This window comes from Ambystoma mexicanum, unplaced genomic scaffold, assembly GCF_040938575.1.
Source record: "Ambystoma mexicanum isolate Mex_15411 unplaced genomic scaffold, UKY_AmexF1_1 Mex_scaf1, whole genome shotgun sequence".
In the NCBI taxonomy this organism is placed as follows: domain Eukaryota; kingdom Metazoa; phylum Chordata; class Amphibia; order Caudata; family Ambystomatidae; genus Ambystoma; species Ambystoma mexicanum.
The window spans coordinates 2,572,485-2,590,801 of record NW_027182324.1 but is presented as its reverse complement, the minus strand read 5'-3'; the positions used below and the strand labels follow the sequence as shown (position 1 = coordinate 2,590,801).

Below are 18,317 nucleotides of genomic sequence, written 5' to 3'. Positions count from 1 at the left end.
TATTTCTGATGGCATCGCAACCTTGGGCAATATGATTCTAAGGTAGTGGAGTCCAGAGTTCTTGGATGCTTTGCCAACATTTCAAGCCTGACTGTGCTTCTAAATAGCATGAAATAGCAATCTTTGTACAAAGTTTTAATATTGGGGAGACAGATTGGTCGAAAAAAAAGCAGACAGGCGCTGCTGAGATTCGAACTCAGGATCTCCTGTTTACTAGACAGGCGCTTTAACCAACTAAGCCACAGCACCTTTTTTGCATCTGGTCTCCTTTCCTTCCTCATGTAATCATTTAGAAGTGAAATCCACTTTTTTAAGGCTGGGCTTCTGTTGCAATATAACTTTTCAAAATGTTTTCCAATTGACTGAAACTCCATTGCACAAAACGAGCATGTCATTAATCGTCGATTTAGAGTGGACTGCATTGCCCAGTGTGTGCATTGAGGAGCACATGTTCGTCTTTACTGGGGAGCAAGTTTGCACTCATGAATGTGGCAAAACATTCAAATCCGTAAGTGGGTGAACATTAAAGTCCTAGATGCTGCAAATCTCTATATCTGGATACGGAATGACTGAAAAAAGTTATGTCTCCAGTGTCAAAATGTGTGTAATGCACTAGTAATTCATTTCCTTTATTGACCAGTGAGGTAGCCATGTATGGAGGTGCTGTAGAGTGAAAATCAAGTTTCAAATGGGCAGTGATCCTTGTGCCTGGATAGCTCAGTCGGTAGAGCATCAGACTTTTAATCTGAGGGTCCAGGGTTCAAGTCCCTGTTCAGGCGTATCTTTGCTTCTTTTACAAAAAATTTAGCAGGAAATATGAATTGCTCATTCTAATATGTGCTATTTCTGATGGCATCGCAACCTTGGGCAATATGACTCTAAGGTAGTGGAGTCCAGAATTCTTGGATGCTTTGCCAACATTTCAAGCCTGACTGTGCTTCTAAATAGCATGAAATAGCAATCTTTGTACAAAGTTTTAATATTGGGGAGACAGATTGGTCGAAAAAAAAGCAGACAGGCGCTGCTGAGATTCGAACTCAGGATCTCCTGTTTACTAGACAGGCGCTTTAACCAACTAAGCCACAGCACCTTTTTTGCATCTGGTCTCCTTTCCTTCCTCATGTAATCATTTAGAAGTGAAATCCACTTTTTTAAGGCTGGGCTTCTGTTGCAATATAACTTTTCAAAATGTTTTCCAATTGACTGAAACTCCATTGCACAAAACGAGCATGTCATTAATCGTCGATTTAGAGTGGACTGCATTGCCCAGTGTGTGCATTGAGGAGCACATGTTCGTCTTTACTGGGGAGCAAGTTTGCACTCATGAATGTGGCAAAACATTCAAATCCGTAAGTGGGTGAACATTAAAGTCCTAGATGCTGCAAATCTCTATATCTGGATACGGAATGACTGAAAAAAGTTATGTCTCCAGTGTCAAAATATGTGTAATGCACTAGTAATTCATTTCCTTTATTGACCAGTGAGGTAGCCATGTATGGAGGTGCTGTAGAGTGAAAATCAAGTTTCAAATGGGCAGTGATCCCTGTGCCTGGATAACTCAGTCGGTAGAGCATCAGACTTTTAATCTGAGGGTCCAGGGTTCAAGTCCCTGTTCAGGCGTACCTTTGCTTCTTTTACAAAAAATTAAGCAGGAAATATGAATTACTCATTCTAATATGTGCTGTTTCTGATGGCATCGCAACCTTGGGCAATATGACTCTAAGGTAGTGGAGTCCAGAGTTCTTGGATGCTTTGCCAACATTTCAAGCCTGACTGTGCTTCTAAATAGCATGAAATAGCAATCTTTGTACAAAGTTTTAATATTGGGGAGACAGATTGGTCGAAAAAAAAGCAGACAGGCGCTGCTGAGATTCAAACTCAGGATCTCCTGTTTACTAGACAGGCGCTTTAACCAACTAAGCCACAGCACCTTTTTTGAATCTGGTCTCCTTTCCTTCCTCATGTAATCAATCAGAAGTGAAATCCACTTTTTTAAGGCTGGGCTTCTGTTGCAATATAACTTTTCAAAATGTTTTCCAATTGACTGAAACTCCATTGCACAAAACGAGCATGTCATTAATCGTCGATTTAGAGTGGACTGCATTGCCCAGTGTGTGCATTGAGGAGCACATGTTCGTCTTTACTGGGGAGCAAGTTTGCACTCATGAATGTGGCAAAACATTCAAATCCGTAAGTGGGTGAACATTAAAGTCCTAGATGCTGCAAATCTCTATATCTGGATACGGAATGACTGAAAAAAGTTATGTCTCCAGTGTCAAAATGTGTGTAATGCACTAGTAATTCATTTCCTTTATTGACCAGTGAGGTAGCCATGTATGGAGGTGCTGTAGAGTGAAAATCAAGTTTCAAATGGGCAGTGATCCCTGTGCCTGGATAGCTCAGTCGGTATAGCATCAGACTTTTAATCTGAGGGTCCAGGGTTCAAGTCCCTGTTCAGGCGTATCTTTGCTTCTTTTACAAAAAATTTAGCAGGAAATATGAATTGCTCATTCTAATATGTGCTATTTCTGATGGCATCGCAACCTTGGGCAATATGACTCTAAGGTAGTGGAGTCCAGAATTCTTGGATGCTTTGCCAACATTTCAAGCCTGACTGTGCTTCTAAATAGCATGAAATAGCAATCTTTGTACAAAGTTTTAATATTGGGGAGACAGATTGGTCGAAAAAAAAGCAGACAGGCGCTGCTGAGATTCGAACTCAGGATCTCCTGTTTACTAGACAGGCGCTTTAACCAACTAAGCCACAGCACCTTTTTTGCATCTGGTCTCCTTTCCTTCCTCATGTAATCATTTAGAAGTGAAATCCACTTTTTTAAGGCTGGGCTTCTGTTGCAATATAACTTTTCAAAATGTTTTCCAATTGACTGAAACTCCATTGCACAAAACGAGCATGTCATTAATCGTCGATTTAGAGTGGACTGCATTGCCCAGTGTGTGCATTGAGGAGCACATGTTCGTCTTTACTGGGGAGCAAGTTTGCACTCATGAATGTGGCAAAACATTCAAATCCGTAAGTGGGTGAACATTAAAGTCCTAGATGCTGCAAATCTCTATATCTGGATACGGAATGACTGAAAAAAGTTATGTCTCCAGTGTCAAAATGTGTGTAATGCACTAGTAATTCATTTCCTTTATTGACCAGTGAGGTAGCCATGTATGGAGGTGCTGTAGAGTGAAAATCAAGTTTCAAATGGGCAGTGATCCTTGTGCCTGGATAGCTCAGTCGGTAGAGCATCAGACTTTTAATCTGAGGGTCCAGGGTTCAAGTCCCTGTTCAGGCGTACCTTTGCTTCTTTTACAAAAAATTAAGCAGGAAATATGAATTGCTCATTCTAATATGTGCTATTTCTGATGGCATCGCAACCTTGGGCAATATGACTCTTAGGTAGTGGAGTCCAGAGTTCTTGGATGCTTTGCCAACATTTCAAGCCTGACTGTGCTTCTAAATAGCATGAAACAGCAATCTTTGTACAAAGTTTTAATATTGGGGAGACAGATTGGTCGAAAAAAAAGCAGACAGGCGCTGCTGAGATTCGAACTCAGGATCTCCTGTTTACTAGACAGGCGCTTTAACCAACTAAGCCACAGCACCTTTTTTGCATCTGGTCTCCTTTCCTTCCTCATGTAATCATTTAGAAGTGAAATCCACTTTTTTAAGGCTGGGCTTCTGTTGCAATATAACTTTTCAAAATGTTTTCCAATTGACTGAAACTCCATTGCACAAAACGAGCATGTCATTAATCGTCGATTTAGAGTGGACTGCATTGCCCAGTGTGTGCATTGAGGAGCACATGTTCGTCTTTACTGGGGAGCAAGTTTGCACTCATGAATGTGGCAAAACATTCAAATCCGTAAGTGGGTGAACATTAAAGTCGTAGATGCTGCAAATCTCTATATCTGGATACGGAATGACTGAAAAAAGTTATGTCTCCAGTGTCAAAATGTGTGTAATGCACTAGTAATTCATTTCCTTTATTGACCAGTGAGGTAGCCATGTATGGAGGTGCTGTAGAGTGAAAATCAAGTTTCAAATGGGCAGTGATCCCTGTGCCTGGATAGCTCAGTCGGTAGAGCATCAGACTTTTAATCTGAGGGTCCAGGGTTCAAGTCCCTGTTCAGGCGTATCTTTGCTTCTTTTACAAAAAATTTAGCAGGAAATATGAATTGCTCATTCTAATATGTGCTATTTCTGATGGCATCGCAACCTTGGGCAATATGACTCTAAGGTAGTGGAGTCCAGAGTTCTTGGATGCTTTGCCAACATTTCAAGCCTGACTGTGCTTCTAAATAGCATGAAACAGCAATCTTTGTACAAAGTTTTAATATTGGGGAGACAGATTGGTCGAAAAAAAAGCAGACAGGCGCTGCTGAGATTCGAACTCAGGATCTCAGGTTTACTAGACAGGCGCTTTAACCAACTAAGCCACAGCACCTCTTTTGCATCTGATCTCCTTTCCTTCCTCATGTAATCATTTAGAAGTGAAATCCACTTTTTTTAAGGCTGGGCTTCTGTTGCAATATAACTTTACAAAATGTTTTCCAATAGACTGAAACTCCATTGCACAAAACGAGCATGTCATTAATCGTTGATTTAGAGTGGACTGCATTGCCCAGTGTGTGTATTGAGGAGCACATGTTCGCCTTTACTGGGGAGCAAGTTTGCACTCATGAATGTGGCAAAACATTCAAATCCGTGAGTGGGTGAACATTAAAGTCCTAGATGCTGCAAATCTCTATATCTGGATACGGAATGACTGAAAAAAGTTATGTCTCCAGTGTCAAAATGTGTGTAATGCACTAGTAATTCATTTCCTTTATTGACCAGTGAGGTAGCCATGTATGGAGGTGCTGTAGAGTGAAAATCAAGTTTCAAATGGGCAGTGATCCCTGTGCCTGGATAACTCAGTCGGTAGAGCATCAGACTTTTAATCTGAGGGTCCAGGGTTCAAGTCCCTGTTCAGGCGTACCTTTGCTTCTTTTACAAAAAATTAAGCAGGAAATATGAATTGCTCATTCTAATATGTGCTGTTTCTGATGGCATCGCAACCTTGGGCAATATGACTCTAAGGTAGTGGAGTCCAGAGTTCTTGGATGCTTTGCCAACATTTCAAGCCTGACTGTGCTTCTAAATAGCATGAAATAGCAATCTTTGTACAAAGTTTTAATATTGGGGAGACAGATTGGTCGAAAAAAAAGCAGACAGGCGCTGCTGAGATTCAAACTCAGGATCTCCTGTTTACTAGACAGGCGCTTTAACCAACTAAGCCACAGCACCTTTTTTGCATCTGGTCTCCTTTCCTTCCTCATGTAATCAATCAGAAGTGAAATCCACTTTTTTAAGGCTGGGCTTCTGTTGCAATATAACTTTTCAAAATGTTTTCCAATTGACTGAAACTCCATTGCACAAAACGAGCATGTCATTAATCGTCGATTTAGAGTGGACTGCATTGCCCAGTGTGTGCATTGAGGAGCACATGTTCGTCTTTACTGGGGAGCAAGTTTGCACTCATGAATGTGGCAAAACATTCAAATCCGTAAGTGGGTGAACATTAAAGTCCTAGATGCTGCAAATCTCTATATCTGGATACGGAATGACTGAAAAAAGTTATGTCTCCAGTGTCAAAATGTGTGTAATGCACTAGTAATTCATTTCCTTTATTGACCAGTGAGGTAGCCATGTATGGAGGTGCTGTAGAGTGAAAATCAAGTTTCAAATGGCAGTGATCCATCTGCCTGGATAGCTCAGTCGGTAGGGCATCAGACTTTTAATCTGAGGGTCCAGGGTTCAAGTCCCTGTTCAGGCGTACCTTTGCTTCTTTTACAAAAAATTAAGCAGGAAATATGAATTGCTCATTCTAATATGTGCTATTTCTGATGGCATCGCAACCTTGGGCAATATGACTCTAAGGTAGTGGAGTCCAGAGTTCTTGGATGCTTTGCCAACATATCAAGCCTGACTGTGCTTCTAAATAGCATGAAATAGCAATCTTTGTACAAAGTTTTAATATTGGGGAGACAGATTGGTCGAAAAAAAGCAGACAGGCGCTGCTGAGATTCGAACTCAGGATCTCCTGTTTACTAGACAGGCGCTTTAACCAACTAAGCCACAGCACCTTTTTTGCATCTGGTCTCCTTTCCTTCCTCATGTAATCATTTAGAAGTGAAATCCACTTTTTTAAGGCTGGGCTTCTGTTGCAATATAACTTTTCAAAATGTTTTCCAATTGACTGAAACTCCATTGCACAAAACGAGCATGTCATTAATCGTCGATTTAGAGTGGACTGCATTGCCCAGTGTGTGCATTGAGGAGCACATGTTCGTCTTTACTGGGGAGCAAGTTTGCACTCATGAATGTGGCAAAACATTCAAATCCGTAAGTGGGTGAACATTAAAGTCCTAGATGCTGCAAATCTCTATATCTGGATACGGAATGACTGAAAAAAGTTATGTCTCCAGTGTCAAAATGTGTGTAATGCACTAGTAATTCATTTCCTTTATTGACCAGTGAGGTAGCCATGTATGGAGGTGCTGTAGAGTGAAAATCAAGTTTCAAATGGGCAGTGATCCCTGTGCCTGGATAGCTCAGTCGGTAGAGCATCAGACTTTTAATCTGAGGGTCCAGGGTTCAAGTCCCTGTTCAGGCGTCTCTTTGCTTCTTTTACAAAAAATTTAGCAGGAAATATGAATTGCTCATTCTAATATGTGCTATTTCTGATGGCATCGCAACCTTGGGCAATATGACTCTAAGGTAGTGGAGTCCAGAATTCTTGGATGCTTTGCCAACGTTTCAAGCCTGACTGTGCTTCTAAATAGCATGAAGTAACAATCTTTGTACAAAGTTTTAATATTGGGGAGACAGATTGGTCGAAAAAAAAGCAGACAGGCGCTGCTGAGATTCGAACTCAGGATCTCCTGTTTACTAGACAGGCGCTTTAACCAACTAAGCCACAGCACCTCTTTTGCATCTGATCTCCTGTCCTTCCTCATGTAATCATTTAGAAGTGAAATCCACTTTTTTTAAGGCTGGGCTTCTGTTGCAATATAACTTTACAAAATGTTTTCCAATTGACTGAAACTCCATTGCACAAAACGAGCATGTCATTAATCGTCGATTTAGAGTGGACTGCATTGCCCAGTGTGTGCATTGAGGAGCACATGTTCGTCTTTACTGGGGAGCAAGTTTGCACTCATGAATGTGGCAAAACATTCAAATCCGTAAGTGGGTGAACATTAAAGTCCTAGATGCTGCAAATCTCTATATCTGGATACGGAATGACTGAAAAAAGTTATGTCTCCAGTGTCAAAATGTGTGTAATGCACTAGTAATTCATTTCCTTTATTGACCAGTGAGGTAGCCATGTATGGAGGTGCTGTAGAGTGAAAATCAAGTTTCAAATGGGCAGTGATCCTTGTGCCTGGATAGCTCAGTCGGTAGAGCATCAGACTTTTAATCTGATGGGTCCAGGGTTCAAGTCCCTGTTCAGGCGTACCTTTGCTTCTTTTACAAAAAATTAAGCAGGAAATATGAATTGCTCATTCTAATATGTGCTATTTCTGATGGCATCGCAACCTTGGGCAATATGACTCTAAGGTAGTGGAGTCCAGAGTTCTTGGATGCTTTGCCAACATTTCAAGCCTGACTGTGCTTCTAAATAGCATGAAACAGCAATCTTTGTACAAAGTTTTAATATTGGGGAGACAGATTGGTCGAAAAAAAAGCAGACAGGCGCTGCTGAGATTCGAACTCAGGATCTCCTGTTTACTAGACAGGCGCTTTAACCAACTAAGCCACAGCATCTTTTTTGCATCTGGTCTCCTTTCATTCCTCATGTAATCATTTAGAAGTGAAATCCACTTTTTTAAGGCTGGGCTTCTGTTGCAATATAACTTTTCAAAATGTTTTCCAATTGACTGAAACTCCATTGCACAAAACGAGCATGTCATTAATCGTCGATTTAGAGTGGACTGCATTGCCCAGTGTGTGCATTGAGGAGCACATGTTCGTCTTTACTGGGGAGCAAGTTTGCACTCATGAATGTGGCAAAACATTCAAATCCGTAAGTGGGTGAACATTAAAGTCCTAGATGCTGCAAATCTCTATATCTGGATACGGAATGACTGAAAAAAGTTATGTCTCCAGTGTCAAAATGTGTGTAATGCACTAGTAATTCATTTCCTTTATTGACCAGTGAGGTAGCCATGTATGGAGGTGCTGTAGAGTGAAAATCAAGTTTCAAATGGGCAGTGATCCCTGTGCCTGGATAGCTCAGTCGGTAGAGCATCAGACTTTTAATCTGAGGATCCAGGGTTCAAGTCCCTGTTCAGGCGTATCTTTGCTTCTTTTACAAAAAATTTAGCAGGAAATATGAATTGCTCATTCTAATATGTGCTATTTCTGATGGCATCGCAACCTTGGGCAATATGACTCTAAGGTAGTGGAGTCCAGAATTCTTGGATGCTTTGCCAACATTTCAAGCCTGACTGTGCTTCTAAATAGCATGAAATAGCAATCTTTGTACAAAGTTTTAATATTGGGGAGACAGATTGGTCGAAAAAAAAGCAGACAGGCGCTGCTGAGATTCGAACTCAGGATCTCCTGTTTACTAGACAGGCGCTTTAACCAACTAAGCCACAGCACCTTTTTTGCATCTGGTCTCCTTTCCTTCCTCATGTAATCATTTAGAAGTGAAATCCACTTTTTTAAGGCTGGGCTTCTGTTGCAATATAACTTTACAAAATGTTTTCCAATTGACTGAAACTCCATTGCACAAAACGAGCATGTCATTAATCGTTGATTTAGAGTGGACTGCATTGCCCAGTGTGTGTATTGAGGAGCACATGTTCGCCTTTACTGGGGAGCAAGTTTGCACTCATGAATGTGGCAAAACATTCAAATCCGTAAGTGGGTGAACATTAAAGTCCTAGATGCTGCAAATCTCTATATCTGGATACGGAATGACTGAAAAAAGTTATGTCTCCAGTGTCAAAATGTGTGTAATGCACTAGTAATTCATTTCCTTTATTGACCAGTGAGGTAGCCATGTATGGAGGTGCTGTAGAGTGAAAATCAAGTTTCAAATGGGCAGTGATCCCTGTGCCTGGATAACTCAGTCGGTAGAGCATCAGACTTTTAATCTGAGGGTCCAGGGTTCAAGTCCCTGTTCAGGCGTACCTTTGCTTCTTTTACAAAAAATTAAGCAGGAAATATGAATTGCTCATTCTAATATGTGCTATTTCTGATGGCATCGCAACCTTGGGCAATATGACTCTAAGGTAGTGGAGTCCAGAGTTCTTGGATGCTTTGCCAACATTTCAAGCCTGACTGTGCTTCTAAATAGCATGAAACAGCAATCTTTGTACAAAGTTTTAATATTGGGGAGACAGATTGGTCGAAAAAAAAGCAGACAGGCGCTGCTGAGATTCGAACTCAGGATCTCCTGTTTACTAGACAGGCGCTTTAACCAACTAAGCCACAGCACCTTTTTTGCATCTGGTCTCCTTTCCTTCCTCATGTAATCATTTAGAAGTGAAATCCACTTTTTTAAGGCTGGGCTTCTGTTGCAATATAACTTTTCAAAATGTTTTCCAATTGACTGAAACTCCATTGCACAAAACGAGCATGTCATTAATCGTCGATTTAGAGTGGACTGCATTGCCCAGTGTGTGCATTGAGGAGCACATGTTCGTCTTTACTGGGGAGCAAGTTTGCACTCATGAATGTGGCAAAACATTCAAATCCGTAAGTGGGTGAACATTAAAGTCCTAGATGCTGCAAATCTCTATATCTGGATACGGAATGACTGAAAAAAGTTATGTCTCCAGTGTCAAAATGTGTGTAATGCACTAGTAATTCATTTCCTTTATTGACCAGTGAGGTAGCCATGTATGGAGGTGCTGTAGAGTGAAAATCAAGTTTCAAATGGGCAGTGATCCCTGTGCCTGGATAGCTCAGTCGGTAGAGCATCAGACTTTTAATCTGAGGATCCAGGGTTCAAGTCCCTGTTCAGGCGTATCTTTGCTTCTTTTACAAAAAATTTAGCAGGAAATATGAATTGCTCATTCTAATATGTGCTATTTCGGATGGCATCGCAACCTTGGGCAATATGACTCTAAGGTAGTGGAGTCCAGAATTCTTGGATGCTTTGCCAACATTTCAAGCCTGACTGTGCTTCTAAATAGCATGAAATAGCAATCTTTGTACAAAGTTTTAATATTGGGGAGACAGATTGGTCGAAAAAAAAGCAGCCAGGCGCTGCTGAGATTCGAACTCAGGATCTCCTGTTTACTAGACAGGCGCTTTAACCAACTAAGCCACAGCACCTTTTTTGCATCTGGTCTCCTTTCCTTCCTCATGTAATCATTTAGAAGTGAAATCCACTTTTTTAAGGCTGGGCTTCTGTTGCAATATAACTTTTCAAAATGTTTTCCAATTGACTGAAACTCCATTGCACAAAACGAGCATGTCATTAATCGTCGATTTAGAGTGGACTGCATTGCCCAGTGTGTGCATTGAGGAGCACATGTTCGTCTTTACTGGGGAGCAAGTTTGCACTCATGAATGTGGCAAAACATTCAAATCCGTAAGTGGGTGAACATTAAAGTCCTAGATGCTGCAAATCTCTATATCTGGATACGGAATGACTGAAAAAAGTTATGTCTCCAGTGTCAAAATGTGTGTAATGCACTAGTAATTCATTTCCTTTATTGACCAGTGAGGTAGCCATGTATGGAGGTGCTGTAGAGTGAAAATCAAGTTTCAAATGGGCAGTGATCCCTGTGCCTGGATAGCTCAGTCGGTAGAGCATCAGACTTTTAATCTGAGGGTCCAGGGTTCAAGTCCCTGTTCAGGCGTACCTTTGCTTCTTTTACAAAAAATTAAGCAGGAAATATGAATTGCTCATTCTAATATGTGCTATTTCTGATGGCATCGCAACCTTGGGCAATATGACTCTAAGGTAGTGGAGTCCAGAGTTCTTGGATGCTTTGCCAACATTTCAAGCCTGACTGTGCTTCTAAATAGCATGAAACAGCAATCTTTGTACAAAGTTTTAATATTGGGGAGACAGATTGGTCGAAAAAAAAGCAGACAGGCGCTGCTGAGATTCGAACTCAGGATCTCCTGTTTACTAGACAGGCGCTTTAACCAACTAAGCCACAGCACCTTTTTTGCATCTGGTCTCCTTTCCTTCCTCATGTAATCATTTAGAAGTGAAATCCACTTTTTTAAGGCTGGGCTTCTGTTGCAATATAACTTTTCAAAATGTTTTCCAATTGACTGAAACTCCATTGCACAAAACGAGCATGTCATTAATCGTCGATTTAGAGTGGACTGCATTGCCCAGTGTGTGCATTGAGGAGCACATGTTCGTCTTTACTGGGGAGCAAGTTTGCACTCATGAATGTGGCAAAACATTCAAATCCGTAAGTGGGTGAACATTAAAGTCCTAGATGCTGCAAATCTCTATATCTGGATACGGAATGACTGAAAAAAGTTATGTCTCCAGTGTCAAAATGTGTGTAATGCACTAGTAATTCATTTCCTTTATTGACCAGTGAGGTAGCCATGTATGGAGGTGCTGTAGAGTGAAAATCAAGTTTCAAATGGGCAGTGATCCTTGTGCCTGGATAGCTCAGTCGGTAGAGCATCAGACTTTTAATCTGAGGGTCCAGGGTTCAAGTCCCTGTTCAGGCGTATCTTTGCTTCTTTTACAAAAAATTTAGCAGGAAATATGAATTGCTCATTCTAATATGTGCTATTTCTGATGGCATCGCAACCTTGGGCAATATGACTCTAAGGTAGTGGAGTCCAGAGTTCTTGGATGCTTTGCCAACATTTCAAGCCTGACTGTGCTTCTAAATAGCATGAAACAGCAATCTTTGTACAAAGTTTTAATATTGGGGAGACAGATTGGTCGAAAAAAAAGCAGACAGGCGCTGCTGAGATTCGAACTCAGGATCTCCTGTTTACTAGACAGGCGCTTTAACCAACTAAGCCACAGCACCTCTTTTGCATCTGATCTCCTTTCCTTCCTCATGTAATCATTTAGAAGTGAAATCCACTTTTTTTAAGGCTGGGCTTCTGTTGCAATATAACTTTACAAAATGTTTTCCAATTGACTGAAACTCCATTGCACAAAACGAGCATGTCATTAATCGTTGATTTAGAGTGGACTGCATTGCCCAGTGTGTGTATTGAGGAGCACATGTTCGCCTTTACTGGGGAGCAAGTTTGCACTCATGAATGTGGCAAAACATTCAAATCCGTAAGTGGGTGAACATTAAAGTCCTAGATGCTGCAAATCTCTATATCTGGATACGGAATGACTGAAAAAAGTTATGTCTCCAGTGTCAAAATGTGTGTAATGCACTAGTAATTCATTTCCTTTATTGACCAGTGAGGTAGCCATGTATGGAGGTGCTGTAGAGTGAAAATCAAGTTTCAAATGGGCAGTGATCCCTGTGCCTGGATAACTCAGTCGGTAGAGCATCAGACTTTTAATCTGAGGGTCCAGGGTTCAAGTCCCTGTTCAGGCGTACCTTTGCTTCTTTTACAAAAAATTAAGCAGGAAATATGAATTGCTCATTCTAATATGTGCTGTTTCTGATGGCATCGCAACCTTGGGCAATATGACTCTAAGGTAGTGGAGTCCAGAGTTCTTGGATGCTTTGCCAACATTTCAAGCCTGACTGTGCTTCTAAATAGCATGAAATAGCAATCTTTGTACAAAGTTTTAATATTGGGGAGACAGATTGGTCGAAAAAAAAGCAGACAGGCGCTGCTGAGATTCAAACTCAGGATCTCCTGTTTACTAGACAGGCGCTTTAACCAACTAAGCCACAGCACCTTTTTTGCATCTGGTCTCCTTTCCTTCCTCATGTAATCAATCAGAAGTGAAATCCACTTTTTTAAGGCTGGGCTTCTGTTGCAATATAACTTTTCAAAATGTTTTCCAATTGACTGAAACTCCATTGCACAAAACGAGCATGTCATTAATCGTCGATTTAGAGTGGACTGCATTGCCCAGTGTGTGCATTGAGGAGCACATGTTCGTCTTTACTGGGGAGCAAGTTTGCACTCATGAATGTGGCAAAACATTCAAATCCGTAAGTGGGTGAACATTAAAGTCCTAGATGCTGCAAATCTCTATATCTGGATACGGAATGACTGAAAAAAGTTATGTCTCCAGTGTCAAAATGTGTGTAATGCACTAGTAATTCATTTCCTTTATTGACCAGTGAGGTAGCCATGTATGGAGGTGCTGTAGAGTGAAAATCAAGTTTCAAATGGGCAGTGATCCCTGTGCCTGGATAGCTCAGTCGGTAGAGCATCAGACTTTTAATCTGAGGGTCCAGGGTTCAAGTCCCTGTTCAGGCGTACCTTTGCTTCTTTTACAAAAAATTAAGCAGGAAATATGAATTGCTCATTCTAATATGTGCTATTTCTGATGGCATCGCAACCTTGGGCAATATGACTCTAAGGTAGTGGAGTCCAGAGTTCTTGGATGCTTTGCCAACATTTCAAGCCTCACTGTGCTTCTAAATAGCATGAAATAGCAATCTTTGTACAAAGTTTTAATATTGGGGAGACAGATTGGTCGAAAAAAAAGCAGACAGGCGCTGCTGAGATTCGAACTCAGGATCTCCTGTTTACTAGACAGGCGCTTTAACCAACTAAGCCACAGCACCCTTTTTGCATCTGGTCTCCTTTCCTTCCTCATGTAATCATTTAGAAGTGAAATCCACTTTTTTAAGGCTGGGCTTCTGTTGCAATATAACTTTTCAAAATGTTTTCCAATTGACTGAAACTCCATTGCACAAAACGAGCATGTCATTAATCGTCGATTTAGAGTGGACTGCATTGCCCAGTGTGTGCATTGAGGAGCACATGTTCGTCTTTACTGGGGAGCAAGTTTGCACTCATGAATGTGGCAAAACATTCAAATCCGTAAGTGGGTGAACATTAAAGTCCTAGATGCTGCAAATCTCTATATCTGGATACGGAATGACTGAAAAAAGTTATGTCTCCAGTGTCAAAATGTGTGTAATGCACTAGTAATTCATTTCCTTTATTGACCAGTGAGGTAGCCATGTATGGAGGTGCTGTAGAGTGAAAATCAAGTTTCAAATGGCAGTGATCCATCTGCCTGGATAGCTCAGTCGGTAGGGCATCAGACTTTTAATCTGAGGGTCCAGGGTTCAAGTCCCTGTTCAGGCGTACCTTTGCTTCTTTTACAAAAAATTAAGCAGGAAATATGAATTGCTCATTCTAATATGTGCTATTTCTGATGGCATCGCAACCTTGGGCAATATGATTCTAAGGTAGTGGAGTCCAGAGTTCTTGGATGCTTTGCCAACATTTCAAGCCTGACTGTGCTTCTAAATAGCATGAAATAGCAATCTTTGTACAAAGTTTTAATATTGGGGAGACAGATTGGTCGAAAAAAAAGCAGACAGGCGCTGCTGAGATTCGAACTCAGGATCTCCTGTTTACTAGACAGGCGCTTTAACCAACTAAGCCACAGCACCTTTTTTGCATCTGGTCTCCTTTCCTTCCTCATGTAATCATTTAGAAGTGAAATCCACTTTTTTAAGGCTGGGCTTCTGTTGCAATATAACTTTTCAAAATGTTTTCCAATTGACTGAAACTCCATTGCACAAAACGAGCATGTCATTAATCGTCGATTTAGAGTGGACTGCATTGCCCAGTGTGTGCATTGAGGAGCACATGTTCGTCTTTACTGGGGAGCAAGTTTGCACTCATGAATGTGGCAAAACATTCAAATCCGTAAGTGGGTGAACATTAAAGTCCTAGATGCTGCAAATCTCTATATCTGGATACGGAATGACTGAAAAAAGTTATGTCTCCAGTGTCAAAATGTGTGTAATGCACTAGTAATTCATTTCCTTTATTGACCAGTGAGGTAGCCATGTATGGAGGTGCTGTAGAGTGAAAATCAAGTTTCAAATGGGCAGTGATCCTTGTGCCTGGATAGCTCAGTCGGTAGAGCATCAGACTTTTAATCTGAGGGTCCAGGGTTCAAGTCCCTGTTCAGGCGTATCTTTGCTTCTTTTACAAAAAATTTAGCAGGAAATATGAATTGCTCATTCTAATATGTGCTATTTCTGATGGCATCGCAACCTTGGGCAATATGACTCTAAGGTAGTGGAGTTCAGAATTCTTGGATGCTTTGCCAACATTTCAAGCCTGACTGTGCTTCTAAATAGCATGAAATAGCAATCTTTGTACAAAGTTTTAATATTGGGGAGACAGATTGGTCGAAAAAAAAGCAGACAGGCGCTGCTGAGATTCGAACTCAGGATCTCCTGTTTACTAGACAGGCGCTTTAACCAACTAAGCCACAGCACCTTTTTTGCATCTGGTCTCCTTTCCTTCCTCATGTAATCATTTAGAAGTGAAATCCACTTTTTTAAGGCTGGGCTTCTGTTGCAATATAACTTTTCAAAATGTTTTCCAATTGACTGAAACTCCATTGCACAAAACGAGCATGTCATTAATCGTCGATTTAGAGTGGACTGCATTGCCCAGTGTGTGCATTGAGGAGCACATGTTCGTCTTTACTGGGGAGCAAGTTTGCACTCATGAATGTGGCAAAACATTCAAATCCGTAAGTGGGTGAACATTAAAGTCCTAGATGCTGCAAATCTCTATATCTGGATACGGAATGACTGAAAAAAGTTATGTCTCCAGTGTCAAAATGTGTGTAATGCACTAGTAATTCATTTCCTTTATTGACCAGTGAGGTAGCCATGTATGGAGGTGCTGTAGAGTGAAAATCAAGTTTCAAATGGGCAGTGATCCTTGTGCCTGGATAGCTCAGTCGGTAGAGCATCAGACTTTTAATCTGAGGGTCCAGGGTTCAAGTCCCTGTTCAGGCGTATCTTTGCTTCTTTTACAAAAAATTTAGCAGGAAATATGAATTGCTCATTCTAATATGTGCTATTTCTGATGGCATCGCAACCTTGGGCAATATGACTCTAAGGTAGTGGAGTCCAGAATTCTTGGATGCTTTGCCAACATTTCAAGCCTGACTGTGCTTCTAAATAGCATGAAATAGCAATCTTTGTACAAAGTTTTAATATTGGGGAGACAGATTGGTCGAAAAAAAAGCAGACAGGCGCTGCTGAGATTCGAACTCAGGATCTCCTGTTTACTAGACAGGCGCTTTAACCAACTAAGCCACAGCACCTTTTTTGCATCTGGTCTCCTTTCCTTCCTCATGTAATCATTTAGAAGTGAAATCCACTTTTTTAAGGCTGGGCTTCTGTTGTAATATAACTTTTCAAAATGTTTTCCAATTGACTGAAACTCCATTGCACAAAACGAGCATGTCATTAATCGTCGATTTAGAGTGGACTGCATTGCCCAGTGTGTGCATTGAGGAGCACATGTTCGTCTTTACTGGGGAGCAAGTTTGCACTCATGAATGTGGCAAAACATTCAAATCCGTAAGTGGGTGAACATTAAAGTCCTAGATGCTGCAAATCTCTATATCTGGATACGGAATGACTGAAAAAAGTTATGTCTCCAGTGTCAAAATGTGTGTAATGCACTAGTAATTCATTTCCTTTATTGACCAGTGAGGTAGCCATGTATGGAGGTGCTGTAGAGTGAAAATCAAGTTTCAAATGGGCAGTGATCCCTGTGCCTGGATAACTCAGTCGGTAGAGCATCAGACTTTTAATCTGAGGGTCCAGGGTTCAAGTCCCTGTTCAGGCGTACCTTTGCTTCTTTTACAAAAAATTAAGCAGGAAATATGAATTGCTCATTCTAATATGTGCTGTTTCTGATGGCATCGCAACCTTGGGCAATATGACTCTAAGGTAGTGGAGTCCAGAGTTCTTGGATGCTTTGCCAACATTTCAAGCCTGACTGTGCTTCTAAATAGCATGAAATAGCAATCTTTGTACAAAGTTTTAATATTGGGGAGACAGATTGGTCGAAAAAAAAGCAGACAGGCGCTGCTGAGATTCAAACTCAGGATCTCCTGTTTACTAGACAGGCGCTTTAACCAACTAAGCCACAGCACCTTTTTTGCATCTGGTCTCCTTTCCTTCCTCATGTAATCAATCAGAAGTGAAATCCACTTTTTTAAGGCTGGGCTTCTGTTGCAATATAACTTTTCAAAATGTTTTCCAATTGACTGAAATTCCATTGCACAAAACGAGCATGTCATTAATCGTCGATTTAGAGTGGACTGCATTGCCCAGTGTGTGCATTGAGGAGCACATGTTCGTCTTTACTGGGGAGCAAGTTTGCACTCATGAATGTGGCAAAACATTCAAATCCGTAAGTGGGTGAACATTAAAGTCCTAGATGCTGCAAATCTCTATATCTGGATACGGAATGACTGAAAAAAGTTATGTCTCCAGTGTCAAAATGTGTGTAATGCACTAGTAATTCATTTCCTTTATTGACCAGTGAGGTAGCCATGTATGGAGGTGCTGTAGAGTGAAAATCAAGTTTCAAATGGGCAGTGATCCCTGTGCCTGGATAGCTCAGTCGGTATAGCATCAGACTTTTAATCTGAGGGTCCAGGGTTCAAGTCCCTGTTCAGGCGTATCTTTGCTTCTTTTACAAAAAATTTAGCAGGAAATATGAATTGCTCATTCTAATATGTGCTATTTCTGATGGCATCGCAACCTTGGTCAATATGACTCTAAGGTAGTGGAGTCCAGAATTCTTGGATGCTTTGCCAACATTTCAAGCCTGACTGTGCTTCTAAATAGCATGAAATAGCAATCTTTGTACAAAGTTTTAATATTGGGGAGACAGATTGGTCGAAAAAAAAGCAGACAGGCGCTGCTGAGATTCGAACTCAGGATCTCAGGTTTACTAGACAGGCGCTTTAACCAACTAAGCCACAGCACCTCTTTTGCATCTGATCTCCTTTCCTTCCTCATGTAATCATTTAGAAGTGAAATCCACTTTTTTTAAGGCTGGGCTTCTGTTGCAATATAACTTTACAAAATGTTTTCCAATTGACTGAAACTCCATTGCACAAAACGAGCATGTCATTAATCGTTGATTTAGAGTGGACTGCATTGCCCAGTGTGTGTATTGAGGAGCACATGTTCGCCTTTACTGGGGAGCAAGTTTGCACTCATGAATGTGGCAAAACATTCAAATCCGTGAGTGGGTGAACATTAAAGTCCTAGATGCTGCAAATCTCTATATCTGGATACGGAATGACTGAAAAAAGTTATGTCTCCAGTGTCAAAATGTGTGTAATGCACTAGTAATTCATTTCCTTTATTGACCAGTGAGGTAGCCATGT

General features: G+C 40.9%; 15 non-coding genes across 15 annotated transcripts; all 15 read right to left on the bottom strand.

Moving 5' to 3' along the window:
* Window positions 1-175: 175 nt before the first annotated feature.
* On the bottom strand, window positions 176-249 carry TRNAT-AGU (transfer RNA threonine (anticodon AGU)). Its single transcript has one exon. It is a non-coding gene; the product is annotated as a tRNA-Thr (tRNA).
* Window positions 250-1,016: 767 nt separating this feature from the next.
* TRNAT-AGU (transfer RNA threonine (anticodon AGU)) lies at window positions 1,017-1,090 on the bottom strand. The gene has a single exon. It is a non-coding gene; the product is annotated as a tRNA-Thr (tRNA).
* Window positions 1,091-2,698: 1,608 nt separating this feature from the next.
* Window positions 2,699-2,772, bottom strand: TRNAT-AGU (transfer RNA threonine (anticodon AGU)). Its single transcript has one exon. It is a non-coding gene; the product is annotated as a tRNA-Thr (tRNA).
* Window positions 2,773-3,539: 767 nt separating this feature from the next.
* On the bottom strand, window positions 3,540-3,613 carry TRNAT-AGU (transfer RNA threonine (anticodon AGU)). The gene has a single exon. It is a non-coding gene; the product is annotated as a tRNA-Thr (tRNA).
* A 2,448-nt stretch (window positions 3,614-6,061) lies between these two features.
* Window positions 6,062-6,135, bottom strand: TRNAT-AGU (transfer RNA threonine (anticodon AGU)). Its single transcript has one exon. It is a non-coding gene; the product is annotated as a tRNA-Thr (tRNA).
* A 767-nt stretch (window positions 6,136-6,902) lies between these two features.
* On the bottom strand, window positions 6,903-6,976 carry TRNAT-AGU (transfer RNA threonine (anticodon AGU)). Its single transcript has one exon. It is a non-coding gene; the product is annotated as a tRNA-Thr (tRNA).
* A 1,610-nt stretch (window positions 6,977-8,586) lies between these two features.
* On the bottom strand, window positions 8,587-8,660 carry TRNAT-AGU (transfer RNA threonine (anticodon AGU)). Its single transcript has one exon. It is a non-coding gene; the product is annotated as a tRNA-Thr (tRNA).
* A 767-nt stretch (window positions 8,661-9,427) lies between these two features.
* Window positions 9,428-9,501, bottom strand: TRNAT-AGU (transfer RNA threonine (anticodon AGU)). The gene has a single exon. It is a non-coding gene; the product is annotated as a tRNA-Thr (tRNA).
* A 767-nt stretch (window positions 9,502-10,268) lies between these two features.
* On the bottom strand, window positions 10,269-10,342 carry TRNAT-AGU (transfer RNA threonine (anticodon AGU)). Its single transcript has one exon. It is a non-coding gene; the product is annotated as a tRNA-Thr (tRNA).
* A 767-nt stretch (window positions 10,343-11,109) lies between these two features.
* TRNAT-AGU (transfer RNA threonine (anticodon AGU)) lies at window positions 11,110-11,183 on the bottom strand. The gene has a single exon. It is a non-coding gene; the product is annotated as a tRNA-Thr (tRNA).
* A 767-nt stretch (window positions 11,184-11,950) lies between these two features.
* Window positions 11,951-12,024, bottom strand: TRNAT-AGU (transfer RNA threonine (anticodon AGU)). Its single transcript has one exon. It is a non-coding gene; the product is annotated as a tRNA-Thr (tRNA).
* A 1,609-nt stretch (window positions 12,025-13,633) lies between these two features.
* Window positions 13,634-13,707, bottom strand: TRNAT-AGU (transfer RNA threonine (anticodon AGU)). Its single transcript has one exon. It is a non-coding gene; the product is annotated as a tRNA-Thr (tRNA).
* Window positions 13,708-14,473: 766 nt separating this feature from the next.
* Window positions 14,474-14,547, bottom strand: TRNAT-AGU (transfer RNA threonine (anticodon AGU)). Its single transcript has one exon. It is a non-coding gene; the product is annotated as a tRNA-Thr (tRNA).
* A 767-nt stretch (window positions 14,548-15,314) lies between these two features.
* On the bottom strand, window positions 15,315-15,388 carry TRNAT-AGU (transfer RNA threonine (anticodon AGU)). Its single transcript has one exon. It is a non-coding gene; the product is annotated as a tRNA-Thr (tRNA).
* Window positions 15,389-16,155: 767 nt separating this feature from the next.
* On the bottom strand, window positions 16,156-16,229 carry TRNAT-AGU (transfer RNA threonine (anticodon AGU)). Its single transcript has one exon. It is a non-coding gene; the product is annotated as a tRNA-Thr (tRNA).
* Between the last annotated feature and the right edge of the window lie 2,088 nt (window positions 16,230-18,317).